Genomic DNA, 23,695 nt, shown 5'->3' on the forward strand with positions numbered 1-23,695 from the left:
CAAAAGGGATACCCTGCGCGCAGCTCTCAATCCTCGAGCCGGGGGGTTTCCGAGAGGTCGAGCCGCGGCAGCGCCAGCAGGTCTCGAAGTGGTGACTGCGAGGATGGGCCGCAGCAGCGCCAGCAGGCTCCAAATATGGTTCAGCGAAAATGGACCGCGGCAGCGCCAGCAGGCTCCAAAGATGGTTCAGCGAATATGGACCGCGGCAGCGCCAGCAGGCTCCAAAGATGGTTCAACGAATATGGACCGCGGCAGCGCCAGCAGGCTCCAAAGATGGTTCAGCGAAGATGGACCGCGGCAGCGCCAGCAGGCTCCAAAGATGGTTCAGCAAAGATGGACCGCGGCAGCACCAGCAGGCTCCAGAGGTGGTTGAAGGTTTCAGGGTAATGAGTTCTTCTCGGGGTCAGCCGCGACAGCGTCAGCAGGGCTCTCGACTCCAGGATACAACTGGCGTCCTACTCCAGGGCTGGCCCAGATATAGGACTGGAGTCCTTTGATGTCCGGACCCTCGCGCCTGGGGGTCAGAGGGGCCGGGATGATGGTGTTCAGACACCCAGCAGGGGGGTGGAGCCAGCGCCCAGGGAGGCCGGAGGGTGATCGATACCAGGCGTCCGGGGACGGCTGGAGGACCATCGAAACTCCCTTCCTCTTGGATCCGTTGAGTGGCCACTCTACCACCCGGGGGGATCTTGGTGCCTCGATGTCGGGGTTTCGCTGGGACCTTGGCCGGGGCCGAGGCCACGTGCTCGAGACGCGATGGGCCCAAGATGGAGTCGGGCGAGGCCTCGTGCTCGGTACGTGATGGGCCCAAGATGGAGTTGGGCCTGTAGGGGTGGTCCGGAGTGGTAGCCGACCGGCAGGGTTGGGGCGTGCAGGGTCCGCCATGTTCCAGGGTGGAGAGCCGTGGTTTGCCAGGGTGGTGGCTCTCGCCGGTAGTTCGTGTAGGGTCGGGCCAAGGGGGTGCCCGTGGCCCGGTGGAGGGCCGATGTCGTCCTGGGCCCGCCATGCGGAAGGGGTAGGACCACGCCATGAGGCCGGGTCCAACAGACGTCCCCTCCAGCTGAAGGCAAGGGAGAGTCACCCATCTTCTTGGGGGTTCTCCTCGCCGAGGCGGAAAAATCGGGACAGGCCATCAGCATTGGCGTGGTCGTTGCCAGGGCGATGCTCCACAGTAAAGTCCATCCCTTGGAGGGAGATGGACCGTCAGAGTAGCTTCGGGTTCTCACTCGCATCTGCGTCAGCCCCCGCAGGGGCCGGTGGTCGGTCTGTACCCAGAAGTGGGTGCCGAAGAGGTAGGGCCTGTTGGACAGGCCCCATGAAGGGCTCGCTCCCTCCCCGCAGGACAGGGCCCGGGCCACCGTCAGCACCATTGCCCGGCCCAGCCGCCATCTTGGACACGGCACCACGCGGCCGCGCGGCCTCAGCCCGACCCCGACCCTGGGCCTGGCCAGGCCCCGACATCCCGGCACCACCATCCACCCAGGAGGTGAACGGACCACTTGGCAGGTCAATGGGAGTAAGAAGTGTCGATGGCTCTCCCCCGCCAGGTGCCGAGCACCCCCAGCCCCCTCAGGCGCTGGCTCCACCCCCCTGCTGGGTGTCTGGACTCCCTCATCCCAGACCTCCCGACCTCCAAGAGCGAGGGTCCGGACATCAAAGGGCGCCAGACCTATAACTGAGGCAGCCCCAGGACAGGAAGGCAGTTGTATCCTGGAGTCGAGAGACACCGCGACGAACTCATCCTTGACGGACTGCTGGCGCTGCCACAGCCCTGCCTTGTGAACTATTGTCCTGCCTGCTGGCGCTGCCGCGGCCCTCTGCAACCTTCATCCTCGTGGGACCTGCTGGCGCTGCCGCGGCCCTCTGCAACCTTCATCCTCGTGGGACCTGCTGGCGCTGCCGCGGCCCTCTGCAACCTTCATCCTCGTGGGACCTGCTGGCGCTGCCGCGGCCCGTTGCAACCTGCATTCTCGTGGGACCTGCTGGCGCTGCCGCGGCCCGTTGTAACCTTCATCCTCGTTGGGACCTGCTGGCGCTGCCGCGGCCCGTTGCCACCTACGACCTCTTCGGGACCTGCCGGCGCTGCCGCGGTCTGACCCGTCCGAACACCGAGCTCGAGGATTGTGAGCTATCACCGTTACTCCTCAGTACCCGTGGGTACCAAGACTGTCCCGCTACCCCCTTCCCTTCCTAGAGACTAGAATTGAGAGGATCATCGTGTCCTGATCGCCTTGTATCGTACCACTCCACTCCAAGAATTGCCTATAAAAAGTGTTACCCTGATCTTTGTGTGGTGTCCATCTGTGGGGGGGAAGTTACCTGTCTGTGCGATCGCTAGAGACGGTCCTCACCGGAGGCCTCTCCCTTGTGCTCGGCCGACCCTCCAGGTCCCCGTCTAACATTGGTGGCCAGCGGCGCGATCCGAACCAACGCGTACCGTACAGACAGTAACTCACCCTACGACTAAAACCACAATGACGACCAAAGAGAGCGGATCGGCGGAGAAGTTCCAGATGGAAAGGCTGGAAGAATACAACCACCGAGAGCTCAAACAATTTTGCATGGACTTAGGCATTGCTACCACTGGGCTAAGCACAAAAGAAGACTTCAAAAACGCCCTAGAGGCCTGGACAGAGACAAATACCGCAACCCCCCGGGACCCCGCAGCCCCGGAAGTCAACACCACCCTGACGGAAGAACGGAGAACAGGCCCCTCCCGAGAAGAGATCCAAGAGCGGGAAAAAAATAGATTACACGAGTTAGACTTGGCACGACTCAGATTAGACGGAGAATTGAAGCTGGCGGAACAAAAAATAAACTTAGAACACTTACGGCTCAGAGAAGAGCGAGAGGAAAAACAGAGACAGAGGGATCTCGAAGAAAAAAGACTGGCATACGAGCACGAGTGCAAACTAGCGGAGATAGAAATACGCAAACTGAACAAAAACCTAGGGGTGCCCGAGCAACCGCACTCCCCGGGTCCTACCGAGCAGAAGGTCCACATCCCCAAGGATGTGGTCCGAGAATATCACCGGAACGACGACATACAGCAGTGGTTCAAGGCCTATGAGATCGCCATGACCGCCCACCGGGTCGCTCGAAGTGACTGGGGAGCCGGTCTATGGGGGAGATTCGTCAACGAGGGTCGTGATGCCCTGCTGCAGCTTCCGGACCATCAAATGACGTCCTATGACCATATGAAGGCCGCCCTCCTCAGTCGATATGGGCTTACACCCGAAATGTACCGCCAGAGGTTCCGCAACTGCACCCGGATCCCAGGTACAACGTGGTTGGAATACGTGAACTATTTCAGCCGGGCCTTCGAGGGATGGATCAAGGGTAACAACGTAACCACTTACGAACAACTCTTCAACCTCATTGTGTGGGAGCACCTCTCCAACAACTGCTTCGTCGAGCTCAGGCAGCACCTCCTCGACAGTAAATTGACTGAACCACGGCAGCTCGCCACCGAGGCTGACCGGTGGGAGAGCACCCGAGTGGCCCGGAGTGGGCCGAATGAGCAGAACAGAACCAACCAAGGTCATCATCGTCCCCGAGGAGGAGGAGGAGGCCCGGGCCGGGGCAGAGACGCCGTCCCGGCCACTCCCGCTAACGCCACCCCGCCCCCAGCAGGCCGGGGAAACCCCCCGATGCGCCCGGGGTTCCGAGCCAACGTGACGTGTCATCGATGCCAGCGAGTCGGCCACTATGCCAGTGACCCGACCTGCCCGAAGAACCAGGTTCCCGGGCCCCGCCAGGTGGCGGCCGCCGCCCTGGGAGAAGAACAAGTCTCCGAAGACGCTGAGACCTATGAGTCGGAGCAGTTCGAGTGGGAACCCGCCGCCATGACCCTGGCATGCCTGGGAGGAAGAGACATGGTCCCGCGGACTCCCCTGCCCGCCAACACTCGGAAGTACAGCCAATGGGTGAGCATAAATGGGTGCAAGGCCGAGGCCCTGCGTGACACCGGGGCCAGTGTGACGGCCGTCCGTTGTCACCTGGTGACCCCAGAACAAATCCTACCAAACGTACTTTGCCCCGTCCGATCGGCAGATAACTCGGAGAGCCTGTGTCGGATGGCCTGCGTCCCCTTCGAATGGGGAGGAGTGTCCGGCATGCTGAAAGTAACTGTCCGCGACGATGCCCCCGTGGACTGCCTCCTGGGGAACGATCTCGAGAGCTCCCCGTGGGCAGCTGTGGAAAGAAGAGAGCATCTGGGGATGTTGGGTCTCCCGGACTGGGCGTGCGTGACCACCCGGTCCATGGCCACCCGCACCATCCCTAGACCAGAAGAACCAGAATGGGCAGCACCTCCGCCCTCGATCGCTCCAGAAGAAGACTTCCTCCAGACCGACCACCCGGACCCCACCACAGAGGGGTCCACACAGCCCCCCGAGCTTCCCGACCTGGCTCAGTGGCGTCAAGAGGGGGGGCCCACCCAGGAACAATTCCGGCAGGAGCAAAACACCTGCCCCTCCCTCGAGGGATTGCGACAGCAAGCGCTCGCCCAGAGCCAAGGAGACACCACCGGGGCCCACAGGGTTTATTGGGACAATGATCTCTTGTACAGCGAGCAGAGAATCGCAGAACTGGGGGCCGGGCGAGTGCTGGTGGTGCCCCTCCACTTCAGAGACTTCCTGTTGAACCTGGCCCATGATGTCCCCCTGGACGAGCACCTGGGCCAAGACAAGACCTACCACCGCCTGGTGACTCACTTTTTTTGGCCCAAAATGAGAAATGACGTCTCCAACCATTGCCGGTCCTGCCCGACCTGCCAGGCCAACGGGAAGAGCGGCCGCAAACTCAAGGCACCCCTACAACCATTCCCCGTGGTGACCACCCCGTTCGAAAGGGTGGGAATAGACATTGTGGGGCCCCTGGACCCCCGAACAGCACAGGGGCATCGCTTCATCCTGGTCCTGGTGGACCACGCTACCCGCTATCCTGAGGCGGTCCCCCTTCGTACTATAACAGCCCCAGTAGTGGGTCGAGCCTTGATGGGGATCTTCTCTCGAGTGGGCTTCCCCCGGGAAGTCGTCAGCGACAGGGGTACGAACTTTATTTCAAAGTATATGAAATCCCTCTGGCAGTAGTGCGGAGTCACTTACCGATTCACAACCCCCTATCACCCCCAGGGGAACGGACTGGTCGAGCGGTTCAACCGCACCCTCAAGGGGATGATCATGGGGCTGGAAGAACCCCTACGCCGCCAGTGGGACGTGCTACTACCGTGCCTCCTCTTCGCCTACCGAGAAGTCCCCCAGAAGTCCCTCGGCTTCAGCCCCTTCGAACTCCTGTACGGACACCCCGTTCGCGGGCCTCTCAGCCTAGTGAAGGAGGAATGGGAAATGGCCCCCCTAAAGACCCCTCCGGACGTCTACAAATACCTCCTGACCCTCCGCAATCAGACCCGGAAATTCAGGGAGATCGCTAAAGCCAATCTGGAGGCCAGTCAAGAGGACATGAAGAAGTGGTACGACCAACATGCCTCCTCCATCGAGTTTGAACCGGGTCAGCAGGTATGGGTGATGTCCCCCATCGAACCGTGTGCCTTGCAGGACAAATGGACGGGGCCCTTCAAGGTGATCGAGCGCAGGAGTCCCGTCACCTATCTCATCGACCTGGAGTCCCCCTGGAACCCCCTCCGGGTCCTCCACGCCAACAGACTCAAACCCCACTTCATGCGCTCAGAGCTCAGCCTGCTGATGGCTACCGACAGTGGCACAGAAGGAGACTCCGAGCCCCTCCCTGACCTACTGAGGACTCGGGAAAGAGATGGTTCGGTGGACGGGGTCCGACTCTCCGAGGCCCTGACCCCAGAGCAGCGTCAAGATTGCCGGGCCCTCCTGCTGCCGTTCGCAAACCTGTTCTCCCTCGCACCTGGAGTCACCTCCTGGTGCCTGCACGACGTGGACACGGGGGACAGTCCTCCTGTCCGACACCGGGCGTACCGAGTACCGGATCAGGTACGTACATGCATCCAAGAAGAAGTCTCCAAGATGCTCGCCCTCGGGGTCATCGAACCTTCGGACAGTCCCTGGGCCATCCCGGTCGTCCTGGTCCCCAAGGCCGCGGCACCGGGCACTACGCCGGAGCTCCGATTCTGCATCGACTATCGGGGGCTGAACGCGGTCACCCGAACCGACGCTCACCCTATCCCCCGAGCAGATGAACTAGTCGACCGCATGGGGGCAGCCCGCTACCTAAGCATCTTCGACCTGACAGCGGGCTACTGGCAGATCGGCCTCACCCCCAGGGCCCAAGAACGTTCCGCTTTCTCCACCCCGGACGGGCACTACCATTTCAGAGTGATGCCCTTCGGCATGAAGAACGCTCCAGCCACTTTTCAAAGACTGGTGAACCAGGTATTGGCGGGCCTCGAAGAATTCAGCGCAGCCTACCTGGACGACATCGCGGTATACAGCCGCCACTGGACAGACCACCTCCACCACCTCAGAGCGGTCCTACAGGCCCTCCAACAAGCCGGCCTCACCATAAAGGCCAGCAAGTGCCAAATCGGCCAGGGGTCCGTGACCTACCTCGGACACCAAGTGGGGAGCGGTCTGGTGGCCCCCCTCCAACTCAAGGTAGCTGCCATCCAGTCCTGGCAACCCCCCGAAACACAAACCGAGGTCCGAGCCTTCCTGGGGCTCACCGGATACTGCCGGCGGTTTGTGAGGGACTATGGCAGCATTGTGGGGCCCCTCACGGAACTCACGTCTAAGAACCACCCAAAAAGAGTCAACTGGACTACCGACTGTCAAGCGGCCTTCGAGACGCTGAAGGCCGCCATGTGCACCGCTCCTGTGCTCCAGGCCCCCGACTACAGCCGCGAGTTCATCGTGCAGACCGATGCCTCCGACCATGGTATTGGGGCCGTCCTCTCCCAACTGAACCCCGAAGGAGTGGACCAACCAGTGGCCTTCATCAGCAGACGCCTACTGCCCCGGGAACAGCGCTGGAGCACCATTGAGCGAGAGGCCTTCGCAGTGGTATGGGCCCTCAAGAAGCTCCGGCCGTACCTCTTCGGAACCCATTTCCGGGTACAGACAGATCATCGGCCCCTGCAATGGCTCATGCAGATGCGGGGGGAGAACCCCAAACTATTGCGATGGTCCATCTCCCTGCAGGGGATGGACTTCACTGTGGAGCATCGCCCTGGTCAAGACCACGCCAACGCGGACGGCCTGTCCCGCTTTTTCCGCCTCGACGAGGAAAGTCCCCAAGAAGATGGGTGACTCTCCCCGCCTTCAGCTGGGGGGGACGCATGTTGGACAGGCCCCATGAAGGGCTCGCTCCCTCCCCGCAGGACAGGGCCCGGGCCACCGTCAGCACCATTGCCCGGCCCAGCCGCCATCTTGGACACGGCACCACGCGGCCGCGCGGCCTCAGCCCGACCCCGACCCTGGGCCTGGCCAGGCCCCGACATCCCGGCACCACCATCCACCCAGGAGGTGAACGGACCACTTGGCAGGTCAATGGGAGTAAGAAGTGTCGATGGCTCTCCCCCGCCAGGTGCCGAGCACCCCCAGCCCCCTCGGGCGCTGGCTCCACCCCCCTGCTGGGTGTCTGGACTCCCTCATCCCAGACCTCCCGACCTCCAAGAGCGAGGGTCCGGACATCAAAGGGCGCCAGACCTATAACTGAGGCAGCCCCAGGACAGGAAGGCAGTTGTATCCTGGAGTCGAGAGACACCGCGACGAACTCATCCTTGACGGACTGCTGGCGCTGCCACAGCCCTGCCTTGTGAACTATTGTCCTGCCTGCTGGCGCTGCCGCGGCCCTCTGCAACCTTCATCCTCGTGGGACCTGCTGGCGCTGCCGCGGCCCTCTGCAACCTTCATCCTCGTGGGACCTGCTGGCGCTGCCGCGGCCCTCTGCAACCTTCATCCTCGTGGGACCTGCTGGCGCTGCCGCGGCCCGTTGCAACCTGCATTCTCGTGGGACCTGCTGGCGCTGCCGCGGCCCGTTGTAACCTTCATCCTCGTTGGGACCTGCTGGCGCTGCCGCGGCCCGTTGCCACCTACGACCTCTTCGGGACCTGCCGGCGCTGCCGCGGTCTGACCCGTCCGAACACCGAGCTCGAGGATTGTGAGCTATCACCGTTACTCCTCAGTACCCGTGGGTACCAAGACTGTCCCGCTACCCCCTTCCCTTCCTAGAGACTAGAATTGAGAGGATCATCGTGTCCTGATCGCCTTGTATCGTACCACTCCACTCCAAGAATTGCCTATAAAAAGTGTTACCCTGATCTTTGTGTGGTGTCCATCTGTGGGGGGGAAGTTACCTGTCTGTGCGATCGCTAGAGACGGTCCTCACCGGAGGCCTCTCCCTTGTGCTCGGCCGACCCTCCAGGTCCCCGTCTAACAGGGCCCGAGCTTCTTTAGGGCCCACACGACGGCGAAGGCTTCTCTCTCGATGGTGCTCCATCGTTGTTCTGTAGCCAGCAGGCGCCGACTGATGAAGGCCACGGGAAGGTCGACTCCCTCAGGGTTTACTTGTGATAGGACCGCCCCAATGCCGTGTTCCGAGGCGTCTGTTTGGACCACAAACTCTCGGCTGTAGTCGGGGGCTTGGAGCACGGGGGCGGTACACATGGCAGTCTTTGGTGTCTCGAAGGCTGCTTGGCATTTGGGGGTCCAGTGCACCTTCTGGGGTAGTCTTTCGGAAGTTAGTTCAGTGAGAGGCCCCACAATGCTCCCATAGTCTTTTATGAAGCGCCGATAATATCCTGTGAGCCCCAGGAAGGCTTGGACTGCGGTCTGGGTGACCGGGGGCTCCCAGGCCCGGATGGCGTCAATCTTGGGCTGGAGGGGAGCCACCTGGCCACTGTGACCTATCTGGCACTTGCTGGCTTTTATTGTTTGTTGGACAGGCCCCATGAAGGGCCCGCTCCCTCCCCGCATGACAGGGCCCTGGTACCGGCCCTCCAGGTGCTACCCGCAGAAGCAACCCGCAACCCGTCCCCCATGGGACGTCTGCTCCCGGGAATCCCTGTGTCCCTGGCCTGGGCCACCGTCAGCACCCTTGCCCGGGCCAGCCGCCATCTTGGACACTGCGCCACGAGGCCGCGTGGCCTCAGCTCGACCCCAACCCCGGGCCTGGCCAGGCCCCGACATCCCGGCACCACCGTCCACCCAGGAGGTGAACGGACCACTTGGCAGGTCAATGGGAGTAAGAAGTGTCGATGGCTCTCTCCCGAAAGGTGCCGATCACCCCCAACCTCCCCGGGCGCTGGCTCCACCCCCCTGCTGGGTGTCTGGACTCCCTCATCCCGGACCTCCCGACCTCCAAGAGCGAGGGTCCGGACATCAAAGAGCGCCAGACCTATAACTGAGGCAGCCCCAGAACAGGAAGGCAGTTGTATCCTGGAGTCGAGAGACACGGAGAAGAACTCATCCTTGACGGACTGCTGGCGCTGCCGCAGCCCTGCCTTGTGAACTGTCGTCTGGCCTGCTGGCGCTGCCGCGGCCTTCTGCAACCTTCATCCTCGTGGGACCTGCTGGCGCTGCCGCGGCCTTCTGCAACCTTCATCCTCGTGGGACCTGCTGGCGCTGCCGCGGCCTTCTGCAACCTTCATCCTCTTGCGACCTGCTGGCGCTGCCGCGCCTCCGTGGTACCTTCATCCTCATGGGACCTGCTGGCGCTGCCGCGGCCCGTTGTACCTCCATCCTCGTGGGACCTGCTGGCGCTGCCGCGGCCCGTTGAACCCTCATCTTCGGGACCTGCTGGCGCTGCCGCGGTCTGGCGTCTCCCAACACCAAGCTCGAGGATTGTGAGCTACCACCAACTTACCCCCAGTACCCGTGGGTACCAAGACTGTCCCGCTACCCCCTTCCCCTACTAGAGACTAGAATTGAGAGGATCATCGCATCCTGATCTACTTGTATCGTACCCCCATTCTTCACGACTTGCCTATAAAGAGTGGTAACCTTACCTTCGTGTGGTGTCCATCTGTGGGGGGGAAGTTACTTGCCTGTACGATCGCTGGAGACGGCCCTCACCGGAGGCCTCTCCCCTTGTGCTCGGCCGACCCTCCAGGTCCCCGTCTAACATTGGTGGCCAGCGGCGCGATCCGAACCAACGCGTACCGTACAGATAGTAACTCACCCTACGACTAAACCACAATGACGACCAACGAGAGCGGATCTGCAGAGAAGTTCCAGATGGAAAAGCTGGAAGAATACAGCCACCGAGAGCTAAAACAATTTTGCATGGACTTAGGCATTGCTACCACCGGGCTAAGCACAAAAGAAGACTTCAAAAACGCCCTAGAGGCCTGGACAGAGACGAATACCGCCACACCCCGGGACCTCGAAGCCCCGGAAATCAACACCACCCTGACGGAAGAACGGAGAACAGGTCCCTCCCGAGAAGAGATCCAGGAGCGGGAAAAAAATAGACTACACGAGTTAGAATTGGCACGGCTCAAATTAGACGGAGAATTGAAGCTGGCGGAACAAAAAATAAACTTAGAACACTTACGGCTCAGAGAAGAGCGAGAGGAAAAACAGAGACAGAGGGATCTCGAAGAAAAAAGACTGGCATACGAACACGAGTGCAAACTAGCAGAGATAGAAATACGCAAACTGAACAAAAACCTTGGGGTGCCCGAGCCACCGCGCTCCCCGGGTACTACCGAACAGAAGGTCCACATCCCCAAGGATGTGGTCCGAGAATACCACCGGAACGACGACATACAGCAGTGGTTCAAGGCCTACGAGATCGCCATGCTTCCGGACCATCAAATGACGTCCTATGACCATATGAAGGCCGCCCTCCTCAGTCGATATGGGCTTACGCCCGAAATGTACCGCCAGAGGTTCCGCAACTGCACCCGGATCCCAGGTACAACTTGGTTGGAATACGTAAACTATTTCAGCCGAGCCTTCGAGGGGTGGATCAAGGGTAGCAACGTAACCACCTACGAACAACTCTTCAATCTCATTGTGTGGGAGCACCTCTCCAACAACTGTTTCGTCGAGCTCAGGCAGCACCTCCTCGACAGTAAATTGACTGAACCACGGCAGCTCGCCACCGAGGCTGACCGGTGGGAGAGCACCCGAGTGGCCCGGAGTGGGCCGAATGAGCAGAACAGAACCAACCAAGGTCATCATCGTCCCCGAGGAGGAGGAGGAGGACAGGGCCGGGGCAGAGACGCTGTCCCGGCCACTCCCGCTAACACCACCCCGCCCCCAGCCGGCCGGGGAAACCCCCCGATGCGCCCGGGGTTCCGAGCCAACGTTACGTGTCACCGATGCCAGCGAGTCGGCCACTATGCCAGTGACCCGACCTGCCCGAAGAACCAGACTCCCGGGCCCCGCCAGGTGGCGGCCGCCGCCCTAGGAGAAGAACAAGTCTCCGAAGACCCGGAAGCATACGAGTCGGAGCAGTTCGAGTGGGAACCTGCCGCCATGACCCTGGCCTGCCTAGGGGGAAGAGACATGGTCCCGTGGACTCCCCTGCCAGCCAACACTCGGAAGTACAGCCAATGGGTGAGCATAAATGGGCGCAAGGCCGAAGCCCTGCGTGACACCGGGGCCAGTGTGACGGCCGTCCGTTGTCACCTGGTGACCCCAGAACAAATCCTGCCAAACGTTCTTTGCCCCGTCCGATCGGCAGACAATTCGGAGAGCCTGTGTCGGATGGCTTGCGTCCCCTTCGAATGGGGAGGAGTGTCCGGCATGCTAAAAGTAACTGTCCGCGACGATGACCCCGTGGACTGCCTCCTGGGGAACGATCTCGAGAGCTCCCCGTGGGCAGCTGTTGAAAGAAGAGAGCATCTGGGGATGTTGGGTCTCCCGGACTGGGCGTGCGTGACCACCCGGTCCATGGCCACCCGCACCATCCCTAGACCGGAAGAACCCGAGTGGTCAGCACCTCCTCCCCCGATCGCTCCAGAAGAAGACTCCATCCATACCGACCACCCGGAACCAACCCCAGAAGGGTCCGCACAGCCCCACGAACTTCCCGACCTGGCGCAGTGGCGTCAAGAAGGGGGGCCCACCCAAGAACAATTCCGGCAGGAGCAAAAGACCTGTCCCTCCCTCGAGGGACTGCGACAGCAAGCGCTCACCCAGGGCCAAGGAGACACCACCGGGGCCCACTGGGTTTATTGGGACAATGATTTCTTGTACAGCGAGCAAAGAATCGCAGAGCTGGGGGCCGGTCGAGTCGAGTGCTGGTGGTGCCCCTCCACTTCAGAGACTTTCTGTTGAACTTGGCCCATGATGTCCCCCTGGCTGGGCACCTGGGGCAAGACAAAACCTACCACCGCCTGGTGACTCACTTTTTCTGGCCCAAAATGTGAAATGACGTCTCCAACCACTGCCGGTCCTGCCCGACCTGCCAGGCCAGCGGGAAGAGCGGCCGCAAACTCAAGGCACCCCTACAACCATTCCCCGTGGTGACCACCCCGTTCGAAAGGGTGGGAATAGACATTGTGGGGCCCCTGGACCCCCGAACAGCACAAGGGCATCGCTTCATCCTGGTCCTGGTGGACAACGCCACCCGCTATCCTGAGGCGGTCCCCCTTCGTACTGTAACAGCCCCAGTAGTGGGTCGAGCCTTAATGGGGATCTTTTCTCGAGTGGGCTTCCCCCGGGAAGTCGTCAGCGACAGGGGTACGAACTTCATTTCAAAGTATATGAAATCCCTCTGGCAGCAGTGCGGGGTCACTTACCGATTCACAACCCCCTATCACCCCCAGGGAAACGGACTGGTTGAGCGGTTCAACCGCACTCTCAAGGGGATGATCATGGGGCTAGAAGAACCCCTACGCCGCCAGTGGGACGTGCTACTACCGTGCCTCCTCTTCGCCTACCGAGAAGTCCCCCAGAAGTCCCTCGGCTTCAGCCCCTTCGAACTCCTGTACGGACACCCCGTTCGCGGGCCTCTCAGCCTAGTGAAGGAGGAATGGGAAATGGCCCCTCCAGACATCTACAAGTACCTCCTGACCCTCCGCAATCAGACCCGGCGATTCAGGGAGATCGCCAAAGCCAATCTTGAGGCCAGTCAAGAGGACATGAAGAAGTGGTACGATCAACATGCCTCCTCCATCGAGTTTGAACCGGGTCAGCAGGTATGGGTGATGTCCCCCATCGAACCGTGTGCCTTGCAGGACAAATGGACGGGGCCCTTCAAGGTGATCGAGCGCAAGAGCCCCGTCACCTATCTCATCGACCTGGAGTCCCCCCGGAACCTCCTCCGGGTTCCCCACGCCAACAGACTCAAACCACACTTCGCGCGCTCAGAGCTCAGCCTGCTGATGGCTACCGACAGTGGCACAGAAGGAGACTCCGAGCCCCTCCCTGACCTACTGAGGACCCGTGAAAGAGATGGTTCGGTGGACGGGGTCCGACTCTCCGAGGCCCTGACTCCGGAGCAGCGTCAAGATTGTCGGGCCCTCCTGCTGCCGTTCGCAAACCTGTTTTCTCTCACACCCGGAGTCACCTCCTGGTGCCTGCATGACGTGGACACTGGGGACAGTCCTCCTGTCCGACACCGGGCGTACCGAGTACCGGATCGGGTACGTACCTGCATCCAAGAAGAAGTCTCCAAGATGCTCGCCCTCGGAGTCATCGAACCTTCGGACAGTCCCTGGGCCAGCCCGGTCGTACTGGTCCCCAAGGCCGCGGCCCCGGGCACCACACCTGAGCTCCGATTCTGCATCGACTATCGGGGTCTGAACGCGGTCACCCGAACCGACGCTCACCCTATCCCCCGAGCAGATGAACTAGTCGACCGCATGGGGGCAGCCCGCTACCTAAGCATCTTCAACCTGACAGCGGGCTACTGGCAGATCGGCCTCACCCCCAGGGCCCAAGAACGTTCCGCTTTCTAAACCCCGGATGGGCACTACCATTTCAGAGTGATGCCATTCGGCATGAAAAACGCTCCAGCCACTTTTCAAAGACTGGTGAACCAGGTATTGGCGGGCCTCGAAGAATTCAGCGCCGCCTACCTGGACGACATCGCGGTATACAGCCGCCACTGGACAGACCACCTCCACCACCTCCGAGAGGTCCTGCAGGCCCTCCAACAGGCCGGCCTCACAATAAAGGCCAGCAAGTGCCAAATCGGCCAGGGGTCCGTGACCTACCTCGGACACCAAGTGGGAGCGGTCTGGTGGCCCCCCTCCAACTCAAGGTAGCTGCCATTCAGTCCTGGCAACCCCCCGAAACACAAACCGAGGTCCGAGCCTTTCTGGGGCTCACCGGATACTACCGGCGGTTCGTGAAGGACTATGGCAGCATTGTGGGGCCCCTCACGGAACTCACGTCTAAGAACCACCCAAAAAGAGTCAACTGGACTCCCGACTGTCAAGCGGCCTTCGAGAAGCTGAAGGCCGCCATGTGCACCGCTCCTGTGCTCCAGGCCCCCGACTACAGCCGCGAGTTCATCGTTCAGACCGATGCCTCCGACCATGGTATTGGGGCCGTCCTCTCCCAACTGAACCCCGAGGGAGTCGACCAACCAGTGGCCTTCATCAGCAGACGCCTACTGCCCTGAGAACAGCGCTGGAGCACTATTGAGCGGGAGGCCTTCGCCGTAGTGTGGGCCCTCAAGAAGCTCCGGCCTTACCTCTTCGGAACCCACTTTCGGGTACAAACAGATCATCGGCCCCTGCGCTGGCTAATGCAAATGCGGGGGGAAAATCCCAAACTATTGCGATGGTCCATCTCCCTGCAGGGGATGGACTTCACTGTGGAACATCGCCCTGGCCAAGACCACGCCAACGCGGATGGCCTGTCCCGCTTTTTCCGCCTCGACGAGGAGAGTCCCCAGGAGGATGGGTGACTCTCCCCGCCTTCAGCTGGGGGGGACGCATGTTGGACAGGCCCCATGAAGGGCCCGCTCCCTCCCCGCATGACAGGGTCCTGGTACCGGCCCTCCAGGTGCTACCCGCAGAAGCAACCCGCAACCCGTCCCCCATGGGACGTCTGCTCCCGGGAATCCCTGTGTCCCTGGCCTGGGCCACCGTCAGCACCCTTGCCCGGGCCAGCCGCCATCTTGGACACTGCGCCACGAGGCCGCGTGGCCTCAGCTCGACCCCAACCCCGGGCCTGGCCAGGCCCCGACATCCCGGCACCACCGTCCACCCAGGAGGTGAACGGACCACTTGGCAGGTCAATGGGAGTAAGAAGTGTCGATGGCTCTCTCCCGCCAGGTGCCGATCACCCCCAACCTCCCCGGGCGCTGGCTCCACCCCCCTGCTGGGTGTCTGGACTCCCTCATCCCGGACCTCCCGACCTCCAAGAGCGAGGGTCCGGACATCAAAGAGCGCCAGACCTATAACTGAGGCAGCCCCAGAACAGGAAGGCAGTTGTATCCTGGAGTCGAGAGACACGGAGAAGAACTCATCCTTGACGGACTGCTGGCAGTGCCGCAGCCCTGCCTTGTGAACTGTCGTCTGGCCTGCTGGCGCTGCCGCGGCCTTCTGCAACCTTCATCCTCGTGGGACCTGCTGGCGCTGCCGCGGCCTTCTGCAACCTTCATCCTCGTGGGACCTGCTGGCGCTGCCGCGGCCTTCTGCAACCTTCATCCTCGTGGGACCTGCTGGCGCTGCCGCGGCCTTCTGCAACCTTCATCCTCGTGGGACCTGCTGGCGCTGCCGCGGCCCGTGGTACCTTCATCCTCGTGGGACCTGCTGGCGCTGCCGCGGCCCGTTGTACCTCCATCCTCGTGGGACCTGCTGGCGCTGCCGCGGCCCGTTGAACCCTCATCTTCGGGACCTGCTGGCGCTGCCGTGGTCTGGCCTCTCCCAACACCAAGCTCGAGGATTGTGAGCTACCACCAACTTACCCCCAGTACCCGTGGGTACCAAGACTGTCCCGCTACCCCCTTCCCCTACTAGAGACTAGAATTGAGAGGATCATCGCATCCTGATCTACTTGTATCGTACCCCCATTCTTCACGACTTGCCTATAAAGAGTGGTAACCTTACCTTCGTGTGGTGTCCATCTGTGGGGGGGAAGTTACTTGCCTGTACGATCGCTGGAGACGGCCCTCACCGGAGGCCTCTCCCCTTGTGCTCGGCCGACCCTCCAGGTCCCCGTCTAACATTGTTAGTCCGGCCCGTCGGAGGGCCGTCAGGACCTCCCAGAGGTGGGTCAGGTGCTCGTCCCAGTGGAGGCTGTATACCGCAATATCATCCAGATACGCGGCACTGAACTCTTCTAGCCCCGCCAGCACTCTATTCACGAGTCTTTGGAAGGTGGTCGGGGCGTTTTTCATGCCGAAGGGCATCACTTTGAAATGGTAGTGGCCATCAGGGGTCGAGAAGGCAGACCGCTCCTGGGCACCAGGGGTGAGGCCGATCTGCCAATACCCGGCCGTGAGGTCGAAGGTGCTGAGATACTTGGCGGCCCCCAGGCGATCGATCAGTTCATCCGATGGGACGGGCGTCGGTCCTGGTGACGGCATTCAGCCCCCTGGTAGTCGACACAGAACCGGAGCTCCGGGGGTGCGCCAGGGGCGGCGGCTTTAGGGACCAGGACAACGGGACTGGCCCAGGGACTGTTGGAGGGTTCGACTACCCCCAGGGCCAGCATCTTGGCCACTTCGGACTGGATGCAGGCCCGAACTCGGTCGGGAACTCGAAAAGCCCGGTGTCGTACAGGCGGGCTGTCCCTGGTGTCTACATCGTGGACACACCACCGGGTGACCCCGGGAGTGAGGGAAAATAGGTCAGCAAATTGCCCCAGCAGCTTCCGGCAGTCTTGGTGCTGTTCTGGGGTCAGGGTAGAGGAGAGCGTGACCCCTTCGACGGAGCCGTCCCGCTCGGTGGAGCTCAGGAGATCTGATAGAGGCTCGGAGTCCTCTTCAGCTCTGTCATCTGTAGCTAGCAGCAGGCTCAGTTCAGTGCGGGCAAAGTGAGGCTTGAGCCGGTTGGCGTGTAGAACCCGGAGGGGGTTCCGGGGGGACTCCATGTCCACCAAGTAAGTGACGGGGCTCTTGCGCTACACCACTTTGAAGGGCCCCGTCCATTTGTCCTGGTCACGGTTCGACCGGGGACATGACCCAGACCTGCTGGCCCGGCTCGAACTCGATGGACGAGGCGTTCTGGTCATACCAGCGTTTCATCTCCTCCTGACTGGCCTCACGGTTGGCCTCAGCAAGTTCCCGGAACTTCCGAGTCTGGTTGCGGAGGGTCAGGCGGTACCGGTAGACATCTGGTGGCGCATCTTGGACAGCCGTCTCCCAGCCTTCCTTGACCAGGCTGAGGGGACCTCGGACGGGATGCCCATACAACAGTTCGAAGGGGCTGAACCCCAGGGCACCTCTCGATAGGCAAACAGGAGGCAGGGCAGCAGGACATCCCATCTGCGTCGTAGCGGCTCTTCTAGGCCCTTGATCATCCCCTTCAGTGTTCGGTTAAACCGCTCTACAAGTCCATTTCCTTGGGGGTGATACGGGGTAGTGAACTTATATGTGACCCCGCACTGTTGCCACAGGGACCGCATATATTTAGATATAAAGTTGGTGCCCCGATCGCTCACGACCTCTCGGGGGAAGCTGACTCTGGAGAAGATCCCCATTAGCGCTCGGCCCACCACGGGGGCCGTGATGGTGCGGAGGGGGATGGCTTCCGGATAGCGGGTGGCATGGTCCACCAGGACGAGGATGAAGCGGTGCCCCTGAGAGGTGCGGGGGTCCAGGGGCCCCACAATGTCGATCCCCACTCGCTCGAAAGGGGTGGTGACCACGGGAAAAGGCTGGAGCAGGGCTTTGACTTTCCCTCCGCTCTTCCCGCTGGCTTGACAAGTCGGACAGGTTCGGCAGTGATTGTTCACATTGTTGCGCATTTTCGGCCAGTAAAAATGGGTCACCAGGCAGCTGTAGGTCTTGTCTTGCCCCAGGTGCCCGGCGAGGGGCACGTCATGTGCCAGGTTCAAGAGGAAGTCTCGGAATCGGAGGGGGACGACCAGCACCCCGCTGGCTCCCAGTTCGGCAATCTTCTGCTCGCTGTAGAGGAGGTCGTGGTCCCAATAGACCCAGTGGGACCCCGAGGAGTCTCCGGCGGCTTGAGTGGCGGCTTGTTGTCGGATTGCCTCGAGGGAGGGACATGTTTTCTGCTCCTGCCGGAACTGTTCGCGGGTGGGGCCACCTGCTTGGCGCCAATTAGCTAGTTCTGGAAGGTGGCCGAGCTCGGTGAGGTCTTCAGGGTTGGGCCCCTGGGGCCCGGGTTCAGGGTTAGCGTCCTCGGGGACGGCGAGCAGCGGAGGTGCGGGCCGCTCCGGTTCTTCAGGCGGGGTGTCTTCGTTCGGGGCGGAGGCCCGGGCGGTCATGGATCGAGTGGTTGCACAGACCCACTCGGGAAGGCCGAGCATCCCCAGATGCTCTCTCCGCTCGACGTGGGCCCAGGGGGAACTTTCCAGGTCGTTCCCGAGGTGGCAGTCCACGCGGGCATTGTCCCGGACAGTCACTTTCAGCAGGCCCGACACCCCTCCCCATTCGAAGGGGATACGTGCCATCTGGCACAAGCTCTCGGAGTTGTCTGCCGACCGTTCTGGGCACAGGACGTTGGGCAGGATTTGTTCAGGGGTCACCAAATGGCAGCGGACCGCCGTCACGCTGGCTCCAGTGTCACGGAGGGCTTCGGCACGGTGTCCATTAATGGTGACCCACTGGCGGTACTTCTGGGTGTTGCCTGGGATCGGGGCTCGGGGGATCATGTCTCTTTCGCCCAGGCACACCAAGGACATAGCTGCGGGCTCCCACTCGGCCTGTTCGGGGACTTCGTCCTCTTCCTCGCCTCTTTCTTCGCCCAGGGCGGTGGCCACCATCTGGCGGTTTGGAGGGCCGGTGGTGCCGGGTCGCTGGTTCATCGGGCAGAGAGGGTCATTAGCATAGTGACCCGGCCGCTGGCATCTGTGGCAAGTAACGTTTGGGCGGGGCCCCGGTCATGCTGGAAGGGCCCCCCTTCGGCCCAGGGATGGCGAAGTGGAGGTAGGGGAGGACCCTGTGGGGGCGTCTCAGCCCCTGCTCTGGCCTCCTCCGCCGCCTCGTGGTCGGTGGTTCCCCGGGGATCCCCGGCCGTAGTCTCCCATCGGGCTCCGGGGGACTCGAGGCTGATAGGAGCACCCATCTATCAGCCTCGACAGCGAGTTTTCGTGGCTCTGTCAGTTTGCTGTCGAGGAGATGCTGCCGGAGTTCGATGAAGCAGTTGTTGGAAAGATGTTCCCATATAATGAGGTCGACCAACTGCTGGTAGGTGGTGACCTGACTGCCTTTGATCCACCCCTCGAAGGCTCTGCTATAAAAGTTCACGTATTCCACCCATGTGGTACCGGGGATTTTTTTACAGTCTCTGAATCGCTGCCGGTACATTGCGGGGGTGAGTCCGTAGCGAGTGAGGAGGGCGGTTTTCATGTGTTCGTACGAGGTCATCTCGGCATCGGGAAGCTCTAGCAGAGCGTCCCTCCCTTCGTTGACGAACTTCCCCCACAGGCCGGCGCCCCAGTCCTTGAGGGGTACTCGATGGGCGGTCATGGCTACTTCATAAGCTTTAAACCACTGTTGGATGTCGTCGTTTTTTTAGTACTCTTTGACGACATCCTTGGGTATGTGCACCTTCGTGCCCACAGGAGGGGGCGAGGTCTTGCCCCCGAAGGTGCTGGCCTCGTTCGCTTTGGCCTTGATTTCTAGTTTCTTTAAGCCACGCTCATGCTCAAATGTGAGTCTCTTTTCTTCGAGGTCTCTTTGTCTTCGTTTCTCCTCCAGGTCTCCTTCCAGCCGTCGTTGTTCTAGTGCGATTTTTCTTTCTGCTAGTTGTAGTTCCCCGTCTTGCCGGAGTCGGGCGAGCTCCAATTCGTGGAGCCGGTTCCTCTCTCGTTCTCGGGTGTCTTCGCGGGAGAGGCCCGTGTCTAGGTTTGGGGGTCTTTCCCCCGCTGGGGTCGTGTCGGTCTCCGGGCGTCCGTTCGGGCCCGGGTTATCTTCATTCTGGGGTGGCGTGTCTCCGGCTTCCACCCAGGCTTGTAGGGCCGATTTAAAGTCTTCCTTGGTACTTAGGCCAGTGGTAGCGATGCCCAGATCTTTGCAGAATTGTTTCAACTCCTTATGACTGTACTCTTCCATTTTCTCTTTCCGGAATTCTGCAGTCGGTCTTGTTTCCTGGGTAGTCATGCTCGCGGTGTGTTTTTCTCGGTAGTGGTTGAATCACTCTCTGTACTATTTGCGTTGGCTCGGATCGCACCGCCTGCCACCAATGTTAGAAAGGCGATCCCGGGGGAGGCAGAAGATGTCTGACTGACCACCCCTAGGTCCACCCCTCCGTCGAGAAGTAGCCGAGTGTTAGCGAGAGGCCTCCTGGATGAGGGTCCTCTCCTAGAATCGTACAGCAGAGTAATCACACCACAACAAATGGACACCACACAAGAGGATAAGTTCTTAGGCTTTATCAAGAATAAACGTTGCTTGTCTTCAGCGATATGGACAGGCAGATCGGGGGATCTGTAAAGTCTCGTAATTAAGGGACAGGGTAGCGGGACAGTCTTAGTACTGGTGAAGGAAGGGATACCCTGCGCACAGCTCTCAATCCTCGTGCCGGGGGGTTCCGAGAGGTCGAGCCGCGGCAGCACCAGCAGGTCTCAAAGTGGTGACTGCGAGGATGGGCCGCGGCAGCGCCAGCAGGCTCCAAAGATGGTTCAGCGAATATGGACCGCGGCAGCGCCAGCATGCTCCAAAGATGGTTCAGCGAATATGGACCGCGGCAGCGCCAGCAGGCTCCAAAGATGGTTCAACGAATATGGACCGCGGCAGCGCCAGCAGGCTCCAAAGATGGTTCAGCGAAGATGGACCGCGGCAGCGCCAGCAGGCTCCAAAGATGGTTCAGCAAAGATGGACCGCGGCAGCGCCAGCAGGCTCCAGAGGTGGTTGCAGGTTTCAGGGTAATGAGTTCTTCTCGGGGTCAGCCGCGACAGCGTCAGCAGGGCTCTCGACTCCAGGATACAACTGGCGTCCTACTCCAGGGCTGGCCCAGATATAGGACTGGAGTCCTTTGATGTCCGGACCCTCGCGCCTGGGGTTCAGAGGGGCCGGGATGATGGTGTCCAGACACCCAGCAGGGGGGTGGAGCCAGCACCCAGAGAGGCCGGAGGGCGATCGATACCAGGCGTCCGGGGAAGGCTGGAGGGCCATCGAAACTCCCCTCCTCTTGGATCCGTTGAGTGGTCACTCTACCACCCGGGGGGATCTTGGTGCCTCGATGTCGGGGTTTCGCTGGGACCTGGCCGGGGCCGAGGCCACGTGCTCGAGACGTGATGGGCCCAAGATGGAGTCGGGCGAGGCCTCGTGCTCGAAACGTGATGGGCCCCAGATGGAGTCGGGCCTGTAGGGGTGGTCCGGAGTGGTAGCCGGACCGGCAGGGTTGGGGCGTGCAGGGTCCGCCATGTTCCAGGGGGGAGAGCCGTGGTTTGCCAGGGTGGTGGCTCTCGCCGGTAGTTTGTGTAGGGTCGGGCCAAGGGGGTGCCCGTGGCCCGGTGGAGGGCCGATGTCGTCCTGGGCCCGCCATGCGGAAGGGGTAGGACCACGCCATGAGGCCGGGTCCAACACTGTTGATTACTGTCTAAAGCATGGGTACTCATAGTACGGCCCGCGGGCCGCCAGCGGCCCGGCAGCCCTCCCTTGGCGGCACGCGGACCTTGCAGACGACGTACCTGTGTTTAAAAAAAAAAAATTACATGGTGTCAGGAAACACGCCGTTTGCAGCAGCCCGGATTCTCAGAGATTCTGCTCTGTGGGGGCCGGGGGATTCCAATGATTGTCAGAGTGGAGATGTAGGGGCACTACCAGGTGAAATACAACAAAGCTTAATTAACATGCTAATGGTCTTTTAAAGACCTGTGAAGCACTGGGGTGCGGCTGTGTGTGTATGTGCCGGGGACGCTGTCTCGGTCACAGCCGGCGGCTGACACACACACGGGTTGAGAGGACAGAGGGAGGGAGAGGGAGACAGAGGGAAGGAGAGGGCTCAAACGGATCAAAAGTTACCAAAAAGAGTTGGCAACACGTTTTCCCATGCAGTGGAAAGGCATTCGCAAAGGCTGAAGAAATCATCAAATGGGATTAATTCCTCATCAGAAATACTTTTGTCCCAATCACTAGTGTCTCTGGAATTCCGCATCAGTATTCTTGCATCACACATTAAATTACCAATATTATGGATACTAGTGAATTACCTTGCTGGAATCGGGAATACAAAATTTTCACAGAAATCCTCCATTCTTCAGCCTATTCACACCCGGCAATTTCACAGGCTTTCAGAGGGGATTATCGCAAATGCAGTATTCCCCTATTAATAACAATTGCCAATTCGTCTAGAAACAGAATCCGAAATTCCACAGGACACACGATGGGGCCTTAGTGACTGAGGGGCTGCCACAAAAGGATCATCAACAACATTTTCTGATCACAGTGACTGATTCACATCTAGCACGAATATTAAATATGGCGGCACGCAAATGAGACGGGAATAATAAACAATGCACACAGAATAAAAGAGAACACGGAGTTTGGCAGTCTGGAGGTAGGAAAATACGGAGGTCCATGATGCATTTTCTTTAGCAGACACTATTTAAAGAGTGTAGTCCAAGTAAGCAACGGAGACCGTTCGTTCGACAGAGGGATGGAGACAGAGAGAGGCAGTCAGGGGGAGACAGAGGGAGGGAGACAGAGGGAGGGAGAGGGAGGGAGACAGAGGATGACAGAGGAAGGGAGAGGGAGGACAGAGGTAGAGGGAGAGGAGAGGGAGGGAAGGGGAGGGAGGGAGAGGGAGACAGAGGTTGACAGAGGTTGACAGAGGGAGGGAGACAGAGCGGGAGAAAGAGGCAGTCAGGGGGAGACAGAGGGAGGAAGACAGAGGGAGGAAGACAGAGGAGGGAGAGGGAGGGAGACAGAGGGTGACAGAGGGAGGGGGAGGGAGACTGAGGGAGGGGAGAGAAGGAGAGGGAGAGAGGAAGGGAGAGAGAGGGAGGGAGGGAGACAGAGGTTGACAGAGGGAGGGAGACAGAGGGTGACAGAGAGAGGGTGCCAGAGAGAGGGAGACAGAGAGAGGCAGTCAGGGGGAGAAAGACGGAGGGAGACAGACGGAGGGAGACAGACGGAGGGAGAAAGAGCGACGGAGAGGGAGGGAGGGAGAGAGAGGGAGGAAGAGAGAGAGAGATGTGTCTATGTTGGGTCTGGTGGCTCAGTGGACGAAGGCGTCTGCTTTAGGGACCTGTGTTTGCTATAACCCCGCCCCCTCCCCTTCTGACCCCGCCCCCACCGGTACGGCCCTCAGCCACAAACCACGCTTTAAATTTGGCCCCCGAGAGAAAGCTTGTGAGTACCAATGGTCTAAAGCCTGCCATGGACATCATTTAGGGGTCACCAGGGCTCACAGCTGCAACCCCTGGCTTTCCCCTTGTGACCCCTGTTGCACGGCCTTTGTGACCCCTGGCCTCAGAGGTGGCAAAATCAGTGCCAGGAACACAGGGCCCGATTCACAGAACTAACTTAAGACAAAATCCTAAACTTACTACTTTTGGTATTCACAGAAGTTAGGATTTTGTCTTAGGTTTGTCTTAGAAAGACTTAAGACAGACATAAGACAGACTTAAGTTAGGATTTTGTCTTAAGTCTGTCTTAAGACAAACTTTAGACAAAATCCTAACTTCTGTGAATACCAAAAGTAGTAAGTTTAGGATTTTGTCTT

The sequence above is a fragment of the Lissotriton helveticus genome, chromosome 1_1, assembly GCF_964261635.1.
Source record: "Lissotriton helveticus chromosome 1_1, aLisHel1.1, whole genome shotgun sequence".
Classification (NCBI taxonomy): Eukaryota; Metazoa; Chordata; class Amphibia; order Caudata; family Salamandridae; genus Lissotriton; species Lissotriton helveticus.